Genomic DNA, 18880 nt, shown 5'->3' on the forward strand with positions numbered 1-18880 from the left:
CACAATGTGACATAAATCTGTCATTTTGATTCCTCTGGGGTGTACATCTGAAAACCCAAAAAGTGAAAAAATGAAATTAGCCCAGGTATTAACCTGGGTGTGGGGCTGAGGGTGTGAGCCCAGGTATTAACCTGGGTGTGAGGGCTGGGGAAGGGGAACACAGCATTCTTTGCTGTGGCCATGGGTGTGGAATTGGGGGCAGGGCTGGTCCATTTGCAGCCTGTGTGTGTGTCTGTGCTGAAGGAAGCCTCATTTACACATAGCACAAGGAAGGCAGTCTTTCTCCTTGGTAATTGGTGAATCTGTGAGACTGCAGGGAATTAAACAGCAGGAGGCAGGTGTCGACCTTTAAATGCCTAAATAAGCCATATCAATCCAAGGGCTGAGGCCATGGGCCAAGGCTGGGCCTAGGCTTAAAGAAAACTGGTAATAGTAATCACTGGATTATTTATTCTTTTTTTTTTTTTGAGACGGAGTCTCGCCCTATAACCCAGGCTGGAATACAGTGGCGCGATCTCAGCTCACTGCAACCTCCGCCTCCTGGGTTCAAGCAATCCTCCTGCCTCAGCTTCCTGAGTAGCTGGGATTACAGGAACACGCCACCATGCCCAGCTAATTTTTGTATTTTTAGTAGAGACGGGGTTTCACCATGTTGGCCAGGCTGATCTTGAACTCCTGACTTTGTGATCCACCCACCTCAGCCTCCCAAAGTGCTGAGATTACAGGCGTGAACCACCGCACCCAGCCTGTATTTATTCTTTATCATTACGTTTTAGTTTGTTTTTTATTTTAATACAGATGAGGTCTCACTGTAACCCAGGCTGGAGTGCAGTGGTGAGATCACAGCTCCTTGCAGCCTCAACCTCCTGGGCTCAAGTGATCCTCCCACCCCAGCCTCCTGAGTAGCTGAGACTACAGGTGCACTCCACCACACCCAGCTAATTTTTAAAATTTTTTTTGTAGAGACCAGGTCTCAATATGTTGCCCAGGCTGGCCTCAAACTCCTGGTCTCAAGCCATCCTTCCATCTTAGCCACTCAAAGTGTTGGGATCATAGGTGTGAGCTCTGTGTCTAAATATCATCAGCAGATTAGACAAAGCTCTAATCCTTTGGGATTCCTTTGAGTTATTATTCAGATTCTGCCCCCAAAGGAGCCTCAAGTATTTCCAACTGACTTACTCTATTCTATCTTATTTATTTTGGTCACAGCCTGCAAATTAGTGGGGAGGAAGAGGGATTACTTCTTACCCAGCAAGGCCACTCCAGCGCTGGTTTAGCATAAGCTAACACCCACCACCCTAGGCCCTGCAGGGGTGGTCAGAAAAGCATTGAGGTATGGCAGGAAGATTTAGGCTTTGGTGGCAGGTGGGTCATTCGTGTGCAAATCCCAGCTTAGATTTTGGGCTTCAATTGTTTCATTTCTAAAGTGTCATTCACCTTAAAGTCACCATGCACACTGAAGATTATCACATCAAGTGCAGGGCACCTAGCAGGTATGATGGCAGCTGTCACTACTATTACTATTGTAACAGAAGATATAATTACTCTTCTTTCAAAATCAGAGTAACACTGTCCCCGGGTGGGACACTGGTATATTAAGGACAGACTTCAGATGTTACCAAGGCTGGGGAATATCTAAAGTCTGGGCAAGGCTGGGGTAGAAGGAGGGGCAGACTGCTAGAGCGTGGGGCAGGAGGGCTGGGGGTGGTATGCCTGGGACAGGTGAGAATCAGTGTCCCAGACCCAGGAGTGAAGGGAAGGGGCATGGAGGGTGGTGGGAGCATTGTGATAAAGGCAACAGATTGGGGGAACAGTTCTGAACCAGAAAGGGAGCTGACTTCTGGACTGAGCACTTCCGCTTGGACAGGACAATGCAGAAGTGGCCTGGAGCTCATGACTATGCTATGGCACTAGGGATGACAGAGGACTCCTCTCCTGGGTTCCTTCTGCAGAAGCTGTGTATGCAGCTGCTCATCTAAGCATGAAGATAGGAGGGCCCCTTTTATGGGACTTCAGGAGAAGCCTAGAAGGTGCAAATTACTAGGGCAGTATAATCTCCAAACTTTGGCCGGGCGTGGCGGCACACACCTGTGATCCCAGCACTTTGAGAGGCTGAGAAGCAGGGATTGCTTAAAGCCAGCAGTCTAGACCAGCCTGGGCAACATAGTGAGACTCGGTCTCTACAAAAAATTTAAAATTTAGCCAGGTGTGGTGGCACGTGCCTATAGTCCCAGCTACTCAGAGGCTGAGGCGGGAAGATCGCTCAAGCCCAGGAGTTTGAGGCTACAGTGAGTTATGCTTGCACCACTGTACTCCAGCTTGGGCAACAGAGCAAGACCCTATCTCAAAATTTAAAAACATCTCCAAGCTTTGTTGATGGCTTACCTGATTTGATCAGGTACGTTGTTTTATTCTATTCCATTTTATTAATTATTACATACATATGTTCAGTTATAACTTATTCATATGTATGGACGATATATTAAGTGCAGCTTAGATTAGAAAGCAAACACAAGGAGATCTGCTGTACAATGCTGCACCTATCGCTAACGATACTGTCTTGTGCCCTTAAAATTTTGTTGAGGGTTGATCTCATGTTAACAGTTCTTCCAATTAAAAAACCCACAGGCATCCTGGGCATGGTGGCTCAGGCCTATAATCCCAGCACTTTGGGAGGCCGAGGCAGGCGGATCGCTTAAAGCCAGGAGTTCGAGACCAGCCTGGCCAGCATGGTGAAACCCTGTCTCTGCTAAAAATACAAAAATTTGCCAGATGTGGTGGTGCATGCCTATAATCCCAGCTCATGACCTGAGGCTGAGGCAGAAGAATCACTTGAACCCAGGAAGCAGAGGTTGCAGTGAGCTGTGATTGCACCACTGCACTCCAGCCTGGGCAGTAGAGTGAGACTCTGTCTCACACACACACACACACACACACACACACCTAGAAGTTCCAATGTTTTTTTTCTTGCCTTCCAATGGATCTTCTTACACATCCAGTTTTGGATACTTCTGGTCCCAAAAAGCAAGAGGTGGGGTCAGGAAAAAGGATTTTTCCTCTCCAACCTCAGAGGAATAAGAAAAGTCATTTTTCCTTCCTCTAATGCAAACAACTAAAAAGACTGAAGGTAGAATAATCTTTTTTGTTTTTGTTCTTGTAGGCAGGAAGGTTAAAATTAGGAAGATGAAAATATGTGACAACCACTGACTTACGTAATAAAAGTACAAAGGGGTTGGGCTCAGTGGCTCATGCCCGTAATCCTAACACTTTGGAAGGCTGAGGTGGGAAGATCATTTGAGACCAGGAGTTCAAGACCAGCCTGGGCAACCTAGTGAGACCCCATCTCTACGAAAAAATTTAAAATTTAGCCAAGTGTGGTGGCATGCACCTATAGTCCCAGCTACTCAGGAGGATTGCTTGAGCCCAGGAGTTTGAGGCTGCAGTGAGCTAGATCACACCACTGCACTCCAACCTGGGCAACAGAGTGAGACTCCATCTCTAAAATAATAAAATAAAATAAAATGTACAAAGAACTCAAATTCAAGCTTCTTATGAAAACCAGAGGTGATACAAAAGACAACCAGTTCTCCAAGTGAGGAATGTTGATGAACCTTGGAGGGCACATTTGTTTCATTTGTCACTTAAAACCTGAGCCTGATGCTCCATTTGTACACTGCTCACCCCAAAATGGATGAGTGAGCTGCCTCGTTTGATCCTGATAAGCCATGTGGGCAGGGGTGAAGGTACACAGCTCATAGTGTCATCTGGCACCATGTGGCACAGAGCATCACAAGGCAGTAGTGAGCCACGCACGTTAAGAATGAGGAAATTCTTATAATCCCAGCACTTTGTCAGGCTGAGGTGGGTGGATCACTTGAGGTCAGGAGTTCAAGACCAGCCTGGCCAACATGGCGAAAGCCCATCTCTACTAAAAATACAAAAATTAGCTGGCATGGTGGTGCACGCCTGTAATCCCAGCTACTCGGGAGGCTGAGACAGGGGAATCGCTTAAACCCAGGAGGCGCAGGTTGCAGTGAGCCGAGATAGGGCCGCTGCCCTCCAGCCTGGGTGACAGAGAGAGAGAGAGACTCTGTCTCAAAAAAAAAAAAAAAAAAGAGGAAACTTGGCAAGGGGCACACTTCACCTGGTCTGCCTCCTCTCAGCCCAGCTATTGCAAACAATCTGCATTCCCTCCAATCACCTCATCGGGCCACTCCGGGCTGCCTTTGTACTTGAGCTGTCTCCGCCTGAACTGGTTTTGCTCCTTCTCTGCAATCCCCTCAGCTACTCATCCTATCCTACTCATTTTCCCAACTCAGATTAAGCTTTTCAAAGTGGATTGCTTCCATTTTTTTTGTCCCCCACTCAGTAGCAATTCCAAAAACTCGCTGTTTGTTTGCACTTCTGTCTCCCTCTGCTTGGCTACAAGCTCCATGATGGCAGAAATTGCATCTCGATGATCTTTGGGTACCCCCTGGCCTAACAGACTCAGTCATGGGTGTCAAAAGAAAAAGAAAGTTCAGGACCTTTCAAACTCATTATGCCAAGGGGAAAAGTTAAGCCCTGGAACCCGAGTCAGGTAACATGGCTCTCTCCTCTCCCCTTCTCTCCGCTCCTCTCTTTTTTGAACCAGAGTTTCACTCTTGTTGCCCAGGCTGGAGGGCAGTAGTGTGATCTCTGCTCACTGCAACCTCTGCCTCCTGGTTCAAGTGATTCTCTTGCCTCGGCCTCCCAAGTAGCTGGGATTACAGGCAACCCTCACCATAACTGGCTAATTTTTGTATTTTTAGTAGAGACGGGGTTTCACCATGTTGGCCAGGCTGGTCTCAACCTCCTGACCTCAGGTGATCGACCCACCTTAGCCTCCTAAAGTGCTGGGATTACAGGTGTGAGCCACTGCGCCCAGCCAAGGAGTTATTATTTCTTATGATTCTGAGGGTGCACTGACCTCAGATCAACAGCTCTGCCCCATGTGGTGTGGATTGTGGTTATGCAGGCAGCTGCAAACAAGTGGAGTTCAGCTGGGGCCCAAACATCATGAAGACTTACTCAATGCCAAGCAGGTGGTGCTGGCCTTTGGCCTCTGGGTTGTCTCCATCAAGGCCTCTCTTCCTCCACAGGGTACAGGGACTTCCTCTCTGCAAGGCAACAGGATTTCAAGAGAGTGGAAGCTGCCTACGCCCAGAACTGGCACAGCACCATTTCAGCTGCATTCTGTTAGCAAAAGCAAGTCACATTCAAGCCCAGATTCAAGGGTGTGGGGAACAGAATCCACTTCTTTTTTTTTTTTTTTTTAGACAGGGTCTCACTCTGTCACCCAGGCTGGAGTGCAGAGGTATGATCATAGCTCACTGCAGCTTCAGACTCCTGGGCTCAAAGTGATCTCATCTCAGCCTCCTGAGTAGCTGGGACTACAGGCATGCACCACCATACCTGGTTAATTAAAAAAAAAAAATTGTAGAGACAGGGCTATGTTGCCTAGGCTGGTTTCAAATTGCTGGGCAGAAGCAATCCTCCTGCCTCAGCCTCCCAAAGTGCTGAGATTACAGGCAGAATCCACCTCTTGATGTAAGAGAAACATGTGTACAGGGAGGTGAGAAATTGTTGGTGGCTAGCTTTAAAGACACTCTTCCAACCTGAATAGTTCTCATTACAGTACCTTTATCTTCACTGAAGGATTTAATTCACTCCAAAATGCTTGGCAAATTCCTGGTTACCTGCTTTACTCATAAACAAATTTGACCACATGCTACAGTCTCTCTTTTTCCTAAGCTACTGTGCTTTCTCCTTGCTAGCTGCCTGCCTTTGAGTCTGCAGATCAAGTCCTTTGCCTGCTAAAACAACTGGAGTGGGGAGGTCTTTACAACCCCTTTTGACAGGGAACCTGTTTGGAGTCTCATATGGAGAAAGAAATCCCTATTGTGCAGAAACATGGATACTTCCTATGAAATATTTTCTACAGGAATATCACATAGGACATTAGGGTTTCATCAGTTAATCTGTGTATCAGTTGTGGTAGGGAAATTACTGCAAAAAAATTTCAGTGGCTTCACACATTACAGTTTAATTCTAAACTTGTGTAACAGCCCAACGTAGATCCAAGTCAATGCAGGGACTTGGCTCCATGCAGTCATTCAGGGACCCAAGGTGGTCGCAATTCCACTATCTTCAGCCCATGATCTCCAAGGTCAATTTGGGCACTGACATCAGCTAGTGGAGGGCAAAGAGTGTGTGAGTTTACAGATGGGGCCTAGAAATGGCGCACATCACTTCCTCTTGCATTTTATTGGCCACAACTTGGACATACGGCCAAATCTAACTCTGTTGGAAACCGAGAAATGTAGTCCAGCTGTGTGCCCAGGAAGGAGAGGAAGCAAGTTTGTGATGGACTAGCAGTCTAAGCCCACTCGTCCGGAACCACATACATTATACACATATTGACAGTGTTACTTGTGCCTGTTAGCACACAGATCACACTCAAGCCTGGGAAGAGGAGGGCGAGCGCCTCAAGAAAATTATAGGAGTGTTTAGCAGGAAGATTGAATGCATTTCCCCCAACTTTCCCTGCAAACAGACAGCATCTTTCCAGACTTGGACACAGTGCCATCTGCTGCTCAGAATAAAAAGCAGGGAGGTGGACTGGGTTATGGTTGGGCTTGGGGTCAGAGTAACCAGGTTAGAAGAATCAGAACTTAGTACTCTAGAATTTTCATCGGTTTGGTAACCATAGGAGATTAGAGGAAATTCATGCAGCAGCCACTTCCATTTAACAGACACCAAACAAAAATTGTGAGGAGGAAGGGAGAGGAGTTGTATGGTTGGTTTTGGCTTTCTGTGGAATTAATTAATTCAGGCAGCTGAGTATCATGGAAGGCAAGACTGGAGTCAAAAGACCTGGGTCCTAGGCCCCACTTTGCCATTATCTGGGCTGCAGTTTCCTTAGTTCTAAAATGAGGGGACAGGCCCGGCACAGTAGCTCTTGCGTGTAATCCCAGCACTTTGGAGAGCCGAGGCGGGAGGATTGCTTGAGCCCAGGAGTTTGAGACCAGCCTGGGCAACAACAGCAAGACCCCATCTCTATCAAAATTTTTTTTAAATAGCCAGGTGTGGTGGCGTGTACCTGTAATCCCAGCTACTCAGGGGGCTGAGGCAGGAGGATTGCTTGAGCCCAGGAGTTGAGGTTGCAGTGAGCTATGGTGTTGCCACTGCACTCCAGCCTGGGTAACAGAGAGAGACCTTGTCTTAAAAAAAAAATAAAAATTTAAAAATAATGAGGGGACAAGAAGACTTTTCACGATTCCTTCCAGCTGGGAGCTCCAATCCAGTTCCATAGTCATATGTGACCATTTTCAAGATGGCAGGTGAAGCCATATAAACACATTGGATCCCTCAGGGACAGTGTTTCTTCTTTTGTTTTCTTAAAAAAAAATCTAAATCCATATGTTATAATTTCCACATCAGAATCATCTATTACTTGCTTTTTTTCTTTTCTGTCAATAAGTTTATTGTCTTTATCTGAAAAATCCTCATAGAAAATTGTTTGGTTTGACCGGGCGCGGGGGCTCACACCTATAATCCCAGCACTTTGGAAGGCCGAGGCAGACAGACCACAAGGTCAGGAGTTCAAGACCAGCCTGGCCAATACAGTGAAACCCCATCTCTACTAAAAATACAAAAAATTAGCTGAGCGTGGTGGTGGGTGCCTGTAAATCCCAGCTACTCAGGAGGCTGAGGTAGGAGAATCACTTGAACCCAGGGAGGCGGAGGTTGCAGTGAGCTGAGATCCCGCCATTGTACTCCAGCCCAGATGACAGTGCAAGACTCTGTCTCAAAAAAAAAAAATGTGAAAACCTTCTTTCTTGGGCTTCTTTTCATAGACTGGATTCTCTCGTATAGCAGCATGAGCTCTCTTGTATATCTCCTCCATCACGTCTGGAGTTACATTTTTCTTTATATATTGAAAGAACTGTTTCTTGTAAGCATCTTCATCTTCCTCCATTAAGTAGCACATGTAATCTGCAACATTCTGGCCCCTGATGTGCTTCTGGTGTACTTCTGCAATAAATTCCTTGTTTTCAGAATCATAACCAGGGAATCACTTGGTATTGCGAGGGATAGACAAGCCTCCATCCACAGCTCCCTTCAGGGTGCCAAAAACGTGATTGCCAGTGGTAGTTCTGGCAAGGCCTGCATCCGAATAGCAGGGAAAGGCACCTGGCTGACCAACAGTGCTTTCCACATCGTATTCTTCGCCAGTCACCTTCACTTGGCCTTCATAGATCTTGTCCATGCCAAACCTACTGAGAAGCCTGCGGGTCAGCAGCAGTCCAGGACAATACGCTGCAGCGTAATTTGTCAGGCCAACTTCACGCCGTATTTTGGCAGTTCGTGTGCATATGCTGCGCAGACTATCATATCCCCCTCAATACGGCCTAAGCAATCTGACAAATGATATCTCTGTTCGTTACACGAACTATCATCCTGTATTTGGGTGTGCTGTATTTATTTTTATCCTGCATCACCAAGCGTTTCTGGGCATAGTAATCCGTTTTACCCTCTCGTCGTCTTCTAAATTTCACTTGGTATCTCTTAAAGCAGGCCTTATTTTTAACAACTTTAACAAACCCCACCCTGTGGAACAGAGACCTGCATCTGTGGCTTGACAGAGACCTGCAGGCCTATTACTTGCATTTAAAGAAAAGTAAATATGTATGAATTTTTAAATTAACAAGCAGGACTTGTTGTTTGGAGGTGGATGATGAGGGAAGAGAGTTTCTAGCTTGGCACAGCTGGGTGGCTGAGGAAGTCCCGCAGCTAATTAATAGCCATTATCATTCATACACTACGGCGCATCCATATGACTCAGGCATATTCTAATTGCTTCACATACACTATCTCAATTTTCATAACAACTCCTGTGGAGAGTACTATTATTGGCCCATTTTACAGAAAAAAACAAAACACAGGAAATACTGATGGAAGGACAGATGAGAAACAGGGAGGAAGGGAGTGTGGCAGACAAACTGTCCACCAAAGTTTGGTGTTGTGCTCCCTCCCATACCGTAGACTTATTGCTGGCATACGCACACTTCATAAGGGGGATGCTAAAATTTAGATACGCCCTTCTGCATCCTCTTTTCTGTTCCCTTCTCCTGTCCGGGTGACACCGAGGCAACCTTGGAAGCCACCTATGGAAGATGGCAGAGTCTTCAGTCTGGACCTTTGAACAACTTTGCGGAGCGGACCTCTCATTCCCCAATTTCACCTCCTGCCTCCTGCCCTAGAACACCTACTTTGGATATGAGATGAGAAATAAGTTTTTATTGGTTAAGCATTAAAATTTGGGAGTATCTTTGTTATAGCAACAATATTGAGTGAACATCTTGCTACATCTAATTAAAACGGGATGGGAGCTAAAGACAATAAATGAAATATTGGACATGTTGAATTTGAAATCTTGCAGGACAACCAAACGGGAAAGGCCTAGAAGGTAGACAGTGAGAAATGGGGCGGAGATGAACAGAGTCATCGTTAACACACAAATTCACAGTGTGGGCTTGCTCCTAAATAAATCATAGGGAGAAAGGAAAAATTACTGAAGTTTTTTTTTCTGCCATTTCACTTCATGGCTATGTGCTCTAAACTGACCACGAAATGGGAGGTGTGAATCTGCTGTTCCTCCGATGGCCTCATTTCTCTTGTGCATTCTCACGTTGTGAACTCTCTGAGTAAAATTCCAACCTTTAAAAAAACATTGTTTTGGCTGGGCGCGGTGGCTCACGCTTGTAATCCCAGCACTTTGGGAGGCCGAGGAGGGCGGATCATGAGGTCAGGAGATGAGACCATCCTGGCCAACATGGTGAAACCCCCTCTCTACTAAAAATACGAAACGTAGCCGGGCGTGATGGCGGGCTGTAATCCCAGCTACTTGGGAGGCTGAGGCAGGAGAATCACTTGAACCAGGGAGTCAGAGGTTGCAGTGAGCCAAGACTGCACCACTGCACTCCAGCCTGACAACAGAGTGAGACTCCACCTCAAAAACAAAAACAAAAAACATTGTTTTTCTACATAATGGCTCCAAATCTGAGCCAGCTGTTTCATCAGAAACAAAACAAAACAAAACAAACAAATCTCACAGTGAGAAAATGCTATTTTTACCTCGGCCTCAGACCTTGGAACTCAACCCCATGGAAGACGTGACCTTGCTGTGTGTGTCTGGGAATTCGTGCTTTCAAGATGGCGTCTGAATTCAGGGAAGGGGATTGGCTGTCTTGGGAAAACTGCATAGAGTAAGAAGAGGAGAGGACCAAAGATGGACCCTCAGGGAGTGCCAGCATTTGGGATGTGGGCTGGAGAGGAGTTGCGTATAAAGGCCAAGGTGCAGAAGTCATCAGAGAGGTGGGAGGGATATCAGGAGTAACAAGAGTCCCCAAGGCCAAAGGAAAACAGAATGCCAAAAAGTATCTTTGTAAACAACAGACAGGGTCTCACTCTGTTGCCCAAGCTGGAGTGCACTGATGCAATCATGCTTCACTGCAGCCTCAAACTCCTGGCCTCAAGCAATCCTCCTGCCTCAGCCTCCCAAGTAGCTGGGACCACAGATGCACATCACCAAACCAGGCTAATTTTTAAATTTTTTGTAGAGACAGGGGTCTTGCTATGTTGCCCAGGCTGGTTTCTAACTCTTGGCCTCAAGCAGTCCTCCCTCCTTGGCCTCCCAAAGTGCTAGGATTACAGGTGTGAGCCACCACACCTAGGGTTCAAATTTTGTTTTTAAAGGCTGAAAAAAAGGGGTTACTGGGTTTGACAATAAAAATATCATTTGTGAGTTTTATAATAGCAATCTCAACAGAGGTGTTGATATAAAAATCAGATTTTAATGGAGTGAAAAAATTCAAGGAAGAGAGGGCTCTAAGAGGTTTGGTAATAAAGGCATGGCCCAAGATTAGATTGGGAATTAGCAGGATTAAATCCTTGTTCCATGATTTTCCAGCTGTCCAACCACACTTGGATTCAGTTTCTAAATCTGTAAAACAGTCTTAATAATCCCTGTCTCAGAGAGGTTTTTGAGGATGAAATGAGAGGACAGTTGTGATTGTGTTATAAAACCCAAGCACGTAGGAATGAGTATAAATTATGGATTTTCCAGCCATTCTAAAATCTTCCTGAGGATACAAAGCAGAATCGCAGAGAGCTGGAACACACAGTTCCACCTCCTCACAGAACTGCTGTTACTGGAATGGGCTTCCGGTGATGATCTACCTAACAGTATGGGAAGCAGTTCTGTAAAACACTGGTTCATCTGCTGAAAACATATCAGAGATGTTGTTTATTACATGAGTCAGCCTCATCTCAAAGGTGATGGCTGGGAGCATCCCCTCTGGTCTTGTGTGGACGAAAACAGTCAAACTCTGTAGAATATCTGAAGATATTTATTCTGAGCCAAATATGAATGACCATGGCCCATGACACAGCCTTCAGGAGGTGCTGAGAACATATGCCCAGGGTGGTCAGGGTGCAGCTCGGTTTTATACATTCTAGGGAGGCATGAGACATCAATCAAATACATTTGAGAAGTACACTGGTTTGGTGGAGAAAGGCGGGACAATTCGAAAGGAATGGGGCTGGGGGCTTTCAGGCTACAGATAAACTTAAACATTTTCTGGCTGCCAATTGGTTGAGTTTGTCTAAAGACCTGGGATCAATAGAAAGGAAATATTCAGGTTCAGATAAAAGATTGTGGAGACTGAGGTTCTTTTGAAGTCTCATAGTGGCTGCCCTTAGAGACAACAGATGACAACTGTTTCCTATTCAGACCTTTAGAAGGTGCTAGACTCTCAGTTAATCTCCTCAGGATTGGGAGGGCCTGGAAGAAAAAGATCTAGCTATGTTAACAGAGATTCTTTAGAGATGTAAATTTCCACCCCCCCCCCCCCACCCCCCAGAAAGGACAGTTTTGCAGGGCCATATCAAAATACTCAAAGAACCATGTTTTGGGGTAAAATATTTTGATTTTCTTCTTTGCCACATAATGTCATGCCAGATTCAGAAAGGAAAGTAAGTAGCAACATGTAGGGTTAAATAAAACCCATCTGACGAGAATTTATGGCTTGTAGGGCATGACTCCCCAGACCCCTTAGATAAGAATTGGGGCAAGATAAGAAAAAATCAGAGCTTAGTCCTCAGTCTTAATATAAGGAATAATTGTGCTTTTCCTGAACAATTGGCCTGCTTTTATCTTGTGACTGACTGACTGAGTTTCCCTTTTGCAATGGTTGCTAGAAAGCTTAGAGTCAACCATGTGGCCCACTCATTGTATGTACATAAGATGCCATGGGATGCTTTTTTTGTACTGGATTCTTCTCCAGTCCTCCTTAATGTTCCTACTTCTACTATTCTCATATTTTAAACCTGTGCCACACTATTTTATATATGCATTCTTACAAACAGTCTTAAATGTTTTCTGTTATAAGAGATGATATTGAAACTGCCTTTGGAAAATTATGACTGAGACAGTGAAAGCTTATCTAAAGCGATAAGCAAGACTCCGTCTTGCTTCTAACCTCCAAGCTATCCTTGTTCATTCCTGGGGGTAGGCTGAATTAACTTTGGGAGAAACTTAGTTTATCGTTTAAGTAAAGATGGTAACAGCCCTTTCCCAAGCAGACCTCCTTTTTGCTTGGGGACTAGATTGCCTTCGTAGGACTAACATTAGCCACAAGATTAGAAATTATGGTTTAGGAGTCATGCAGCTGGAGGCTACAAGATTCTGACCCTCCCTAAACTGCTCCTAAGATCAGTGCTTGAGATATTTTGCATACCCTGCACTTGATGGATCATCTGACACTACCCAGATCAATAAACTGGCTCATCTGCTCTTATGGCCCCCACCCAGTAACTGACTCAGTGCAAGAAGACAGCTGACTCACTGCGATTTCATCTCTGACCAATCAGCACCCTTGGCTCACTGGCTTACCAATTTCATCTCTGACCAATCAGCACCCTTGTCTCACTGGCTTACCAATTTCATCTCCGACCAATCAGCACTCCTGGCTCACTGGCTTACCAATTTCATCTCTGACCAATCAGCACTCCTGGCTTACTGGCTTACCCCCCCCACCCACCAAGTTATCTTTAAAAACTCTGCTCCCCGAATGCTCGGGGAGACTGATTTGAGTAATAACAAAACCCTGGTCTCCCACACAGCTGGCTCTGTGTGAATTACTCTTTCTCTATTGCAGTTCCCCTGTCTTGAATTATCAGCTCTGTCTAGGCAGTGGGCAAGGTGAACCCCTTGGGTGGTTACAATATAAATAATTGTTCTAGGCATGGTGTCCTGCTAATTTTCCATCCTCTATTTGATTTTTATGTATGTATCAATACATCTCCAGTCTTCCTATACACTCCATGAAACTGAAACTGTCATGCCCTTGGGTACCTTCCTTAACATCGGAGCTCATGACAACAGCTAACACAACCTTCTCTAGGGGCAGATAGGAATGCTTTATGTGTGTAGATGTTTATGGATTCATTGAATCACAACAATCTTTTTATGTCTACTTCACAGATAAGAAAACTAAGGCACATCAAGGTTCAGTACCTTCAAAGCCACGTAAATAGTAACGAATGGATCTAAGATTAAAAACCCAGTCGCCCAGCGCCAGAGTCTGTGCCACCAGATGTACCACCTCTCTACAAACTCATGGAAACTCTGGGATACAAATGCTTCAGTATTTTGGCTTGCATGCTTTGTAAGGTATTTACAAGAAGGGCTGGGAAGCCTTCCTTGTTAATATAATATCCTGCAAGTTCTGGGATGAGGTAGAATTGTATGTTCTAGCTCTCTGCGATCCTGCTTTTTATCCCGAGGAAGATTTTAGAATGGCTGGAAAACTCATAACTTACACTCATTCTTAGTGTGGGTCTTTTTTTTTTTTTTTTTTTTTGAGACATTGTCTCATTCTGTCGCCACGCTGGAGTGCAATGGTGCGATCTCGGCTCACTGCAACCTCCGCCTCCCTGATTCAAGTGATTCTCCTGCCTCAGCCTCCCAAGTAGCTGGGACTACAGGCACACACCACCATGCTCAGATAATTTTTGTATTTTTAGTAGACAGCGTTTCACTATGTTGGCCAGGTTGGTCTCGATCTCCTGACCTTGTGATCCACCTGCTTCAGCCTCCCAAAGTGCTGGGATTACAGGCGTGAGCCACTGTGCCCGGCCAGCATGGGTTTTAAAACTCAATCACAACTGTCCTCTCAGTTCATCCTCAAACACCTCTCTGAGTCAGGGGCTATTAAACCTGTTTTACAGATTAAGACATGAAATGTAACAGTAGCTGGACAGCTAGAAATTGGTCTTCACGAAATAAATTACATAAAATTTCTTTCATGTGTGAACCCTGAAAATCTGAGCCAGGTCTCAGTTAATTTAGAAAGTTTGTTTTGCTAAGCTTGAGGACATGCGCCTGTGACACAGCCTCAGGAGATCCTCACGACACGTGCCCAAGGTGGTCAGGGCACAGCTTGCTTTTATACGTTCTAGGGAGCCATGAGATAGCAATCAATACATGTAAGATGTACACTGGTCCTGGCTAACACGATGAAACCCCATCTCTACTAAAAAAATACCAAAAATTAGCCAGGTGTGGTGGCGGGCGCCTGTAGTCCTAGCTACTGGGGAGGCTGAGGCAGGAGAATGGCGTGAACCTGGGAGGCGGAGCTTGCAGTGAGCCGAGATCAGGGGCCACTGCACTCCAGCCTGGGCGACAGAATGAGACTCTGTCAAATAAATAAATAAATAAATAAACAAATAAACAAATAAATAAATAAATAAATGACGTACACGGGTTCTGTCCTGAAAGGCAGGACAACTGAAGTAAGGAGAAGGCTTCTAGGTCACAGGTAGATGAGAGACAAATGGTTACATCCTTTTGAGTTTCTGATCAGCTTTTCCAAGGGAGGCAATCAGATATGCATTTATCTCGGTGAGCAGAGGGATGACTTTGAATAGAGTGGGAGGCAGGTTGTCCCTAAGCAATTCTCAGCTTGACTTTCCCCTTTAGCTTAGTGATTTTGGAGCCCCAAGATTTCCGAGATTTATTTATTTTTCACACATGTAATAGGATTGGCAAAATATAGCTAAAAATAGTATGTCTAAGTAGAAGTCTTAATGAATACAGATCTCTGTTAAATAAGAAGTAATTTTTAATTAGATTAATCTGCCTCTCTTGGTTTCAAACAGTCCTAATCTTCCTAGAGTGCTAATTGTTTATACCCTACAAGGATCTTACGTTTAGTGTTTTTAACTTTTTGGAAGTAGCTGGATGAAATAGATATGGACCTAGGAGAAAAGCAATACTATATAAACATGTCACATCAAAACATCCTACTATTGATCAACTTGTTAGCATAAAAATGGTCCAATGGGCATCAGAATATTGAAAAAACAAGGAGATGATGTTGCTGATTCAGGAACTTCTCACTTCTTATTCTTTATTTCTCCTTGGAAGGTAGTTAATGAGATTATAGTTTTAATCCTGGGCATGCTTGGCCACTCTATCTTTAGTATAGGCTTATGGATATTAAGAACGTTCTTGCTTAATAATTACGATATGAAGCTAATGCTGTTTCCTTCTCTTCGATATCCTGCTCATTCCTCAACAGTCAGGGCCCAGGCAATGTCCCACCCCCTCCACAGAATAGCTCCTCCATTCCTGCCCACTTGAACCCACGTTGACACAACTTCCTTCTAAATCCCTGCAACATTCTCTTTGGCATGTATGGACACATTCAATACTTACCACGTGATGCTGTCAATCATACATCAATGTCATATATATATATCAGCCATTAGATATAAGTTCCGTCCAGACAGGAACCGAGTCTCTTTACATTACCAAGTCCACATCACCGTGTACAATGATAGGGCACTATAAATGTTTATTGAATTAGTAAGTTCAGGAAAGAATGAGTGAACGAATGAATGGGAAGTGAGTTGGAAGACCTCTGCAACTGACCAACTCTGCCCTTGCTTAGGGTAATGTTTCTCTAAAAGAGGTCTTTGAATCTTCTGCATCTGAATCATCTGAAATGATTAAGATGCAAAATCCTGGGCTCCATCCCCAGTTCCTTTCATTAGAATGTCTGGAGTTGAGCCTAGGAATTTGCAGCTTAACAAGCACCCTAGGTGATTTTTTTTTTTTTAGACAGGGTCTCATTCCCATCGCCCAAACTGGAGTACAATGGTACGATCTTGGCCCACTGCAGCCTCGCCCTCCCGGGCTCAGGTGATTCTCCCACCTCAGCCTCTGAGTAGCTGGGACCACAGGTATGCACCACCACGCTCAGCTAATCAGGTGATTCTTTAGCCCACAAATTTGAGAGCCACTGGTTTACCAGGGTATGTTTTAGCAGATATTTTTTGACTGCTTCATTGGAATAATCTGAATTACACACCACACCTCTCCACAGATTTTATAATTAAGCTCAAACTTGTAACAGTTTGTAATATTCTTTTGTAAGAAATCAATTTTCCTGGAAGAAAGAGATGTTTAGTTTTGGGCACCAGTGTTGTGAGATCACTGGAATTAAGGCAAACAGCAAAACCTATAGTATTTGTATGCCATGATGAGACAGCCAAATGCCTAGGCAGATAAAAGTGTCCCCAGAGAACCTCCGACCCACCCCACAAGTGTTGACATCAGATGCTTTTGTGCAGATGAGGGAACCTGCCCAGGGCCTCGTCTGAGCCTGCCCACACGTGCACTGGGGGAACGGGGTGGAGCCACAGGCAGGGGGAGGAGCCTGGCTCTTCAGTTCCTGTGTGGTGACCTGGGATTCAATCTGTGAGGTGGGGGACTTGTTAGCAGGAAACCACCTCACTTTGCTGAGTTTTTTTCTTTTTTTCCCTTTTCGCCCAATAAAACCCTCCTCTGCCCACCCTTCAATGTGTCTACATATAATTCTCCTGGTCTTCTGACAAGCTAGAGCCCAGTTTTAGCTGAACTAAGGAGCAAAATTCTGCAACATTTTGGCTCCTAGGTGTGGGGCTTGAAGAGGGGTGGGTAAGATGTGAACCAAAAAATCTTTTTCCCCTTTGGCTTCCAAGCCTTTTTGTCGTTGGACTTCTTCTGAGGGTAGAGGAAACTGCACACCCCCTCACCCCAATGGCTGCAGGCACCTGCGAGATAGACTGGCGAATGGTGGGTTTCCCGCTCCCCTCCCAGCCAGGGTTGGGGTGCATGGCCCACGGCCCAAGGGTGCCCAATGGTGGACAGCAATTAAGTTTCTCTCCCTGTCGGAGGAACCCATTTGTATAAGAGTAAGAGGTATTTTCCCCAGGCATCTTTCCAACCCTGCATTTTAAACTATTTTTTCCTTTTCTCTACCCTGTCAGCATTTAACTTTTAAGTGAGAGGTTTTTTTTCCTTTTTGAAGACATTTTACCAGGCCAGGAATAAGGATCACTGTTTATATTCTCTGTAAAGTTTTAATTATGAAAAAGGATTTGTGAGGTTGGTCTTAAGCTGTAGCCAGTCTTGTGGGCTTTGCATGACTTTCTGTATGGTGAGTAGCAAACCTTGCTGCGGGCCTCCATCTTGTTTTAGGGAGCATGACCTGTAACCACGTGGCAATGTTTTGTCTTAGCCTCCACCATTTTACAATGGCGGCAGGGTTCAATCCTGGCTTAGGGAATAAGTCCTTTCTGGTTTGATATCTGCATGACCTGTTGCTGATTCTTTTCCCCTCCACGAACCGCCTTTTATCTTCCTTTCTCTGAGCACCTGGGACATCACCTTTAGCAAAGTTTGAAAGCCAGAGATATTGGCCACTTGGCACGGCTAGTTGGGTAATAAGGCAGTTAAAAGGTTTTTCTCAAAGAGCACTCAGCTTAATTAAAAGTGGATATCCAAGTTATAAGTATATTTAAAAGGTCTTCATGTTTTTTGTTTGTTTGTTTTCTTGGATCTCTTTGCTGGAAAAGGGCTTTTTCTCAGTAGACTGAATTATTTTTCTCCATTTTGCCTTGTCACTCTTAATGTATGCATGAGAGGCCCTAAGATAACTCCTGGGGGCATGGGACTCCTTGGGAAAAACAGACAAGGTGCCACTAACCCCGTTTTGGGAAGAACCCTGTTTTTCTCATGGAACCCCGGGAATTAAATGCAGATATATCCCTCTCAAAATCTGTTTTTGCCTCCCAGTCATGCCTATTTTATTAGGCCTTAAAAGCTCCATGTTTTTCTGGCCCTGTCTCTTACAGGGCACCACCTGGAAGCCAATAATCCAATTAGGAGATTGGCAGACGAAAAATTTCACAGCTACTGCATTTTCTTCTGCCTGTGTAGTTAAATATGTGTCGTGTATGTGATGTCTATAAAAAAGAGCTCTACTTCATTGACTTAAAAGAGGATAAGCACTTGAATCAAATATTTTTTAAAAGGGAAGATAAAAGCTGTGGTACCTTTCAGTTCACATGACTTCAATCCTCGAGAAATAAAAGCAGCCTTAAAGCATTTATTGGTAAAATGCAGATGGCATCAAAATGTAAATAGGTGATCTCAATTATGCAGGTCAGATATTAGGTTTGCTAAATGTTTTAAGGTTATAAACTGCCTTTTTTGGTTTTTGAGAACAGTTTGACTTGCCTGCTTCACAACTGGTGAGGCCTACAGACATATGGAATAAACCACACCCTTAATTTTGCTGGAAGGAGTCAAACCTTGGCTGCAACTTGTACATAATTATAACAACTTACTAGGTTCTACATAAAAGTTAAAAATTGCTGGGAGTTACCATTATAACATGTAATTGAAACTACTGGAAATAGATTTACATGTGAGGTGTATAAGAACAGTAAGATGTGTTTTTAGCAAAAG

The 18880-nt window shown here is 44.7% G+C and overlaps 1 protein-coding gene and 1 pseudogene across 2 annotated transcripts in view; both read right to left on the bottom strand.

Moving 5' to 3' along the window:
• Window positions 1–18880, bottom strand: part of CCDC3 (coiled-coil domain containing 3) — a 203978-nt gene that overhangs the window by 153968 nt on the left and 31130 nt on the right. The window lies entirely within an intron of this gene.
• LOC109028456 (large ribosomal subunit protein uL18-like) lies at window positions 6131–17346 on the bottom strand (annotated as a pseudogene).

Source organism: Gorilla gorilla, chromosome 8 (assembly GCF_029281585.2).
Source record: "Gorilla gorilla gorilla isolate KB3781 chromosome 8, NHGRI_mGorGor1-v2.1_pri, whole genome shotgun sequence".
NCBI lineage: Eukaryota > Metazoa > Chordata > Mammalia > Primates > Hominidae > Gorilla > Gorilla gorilla.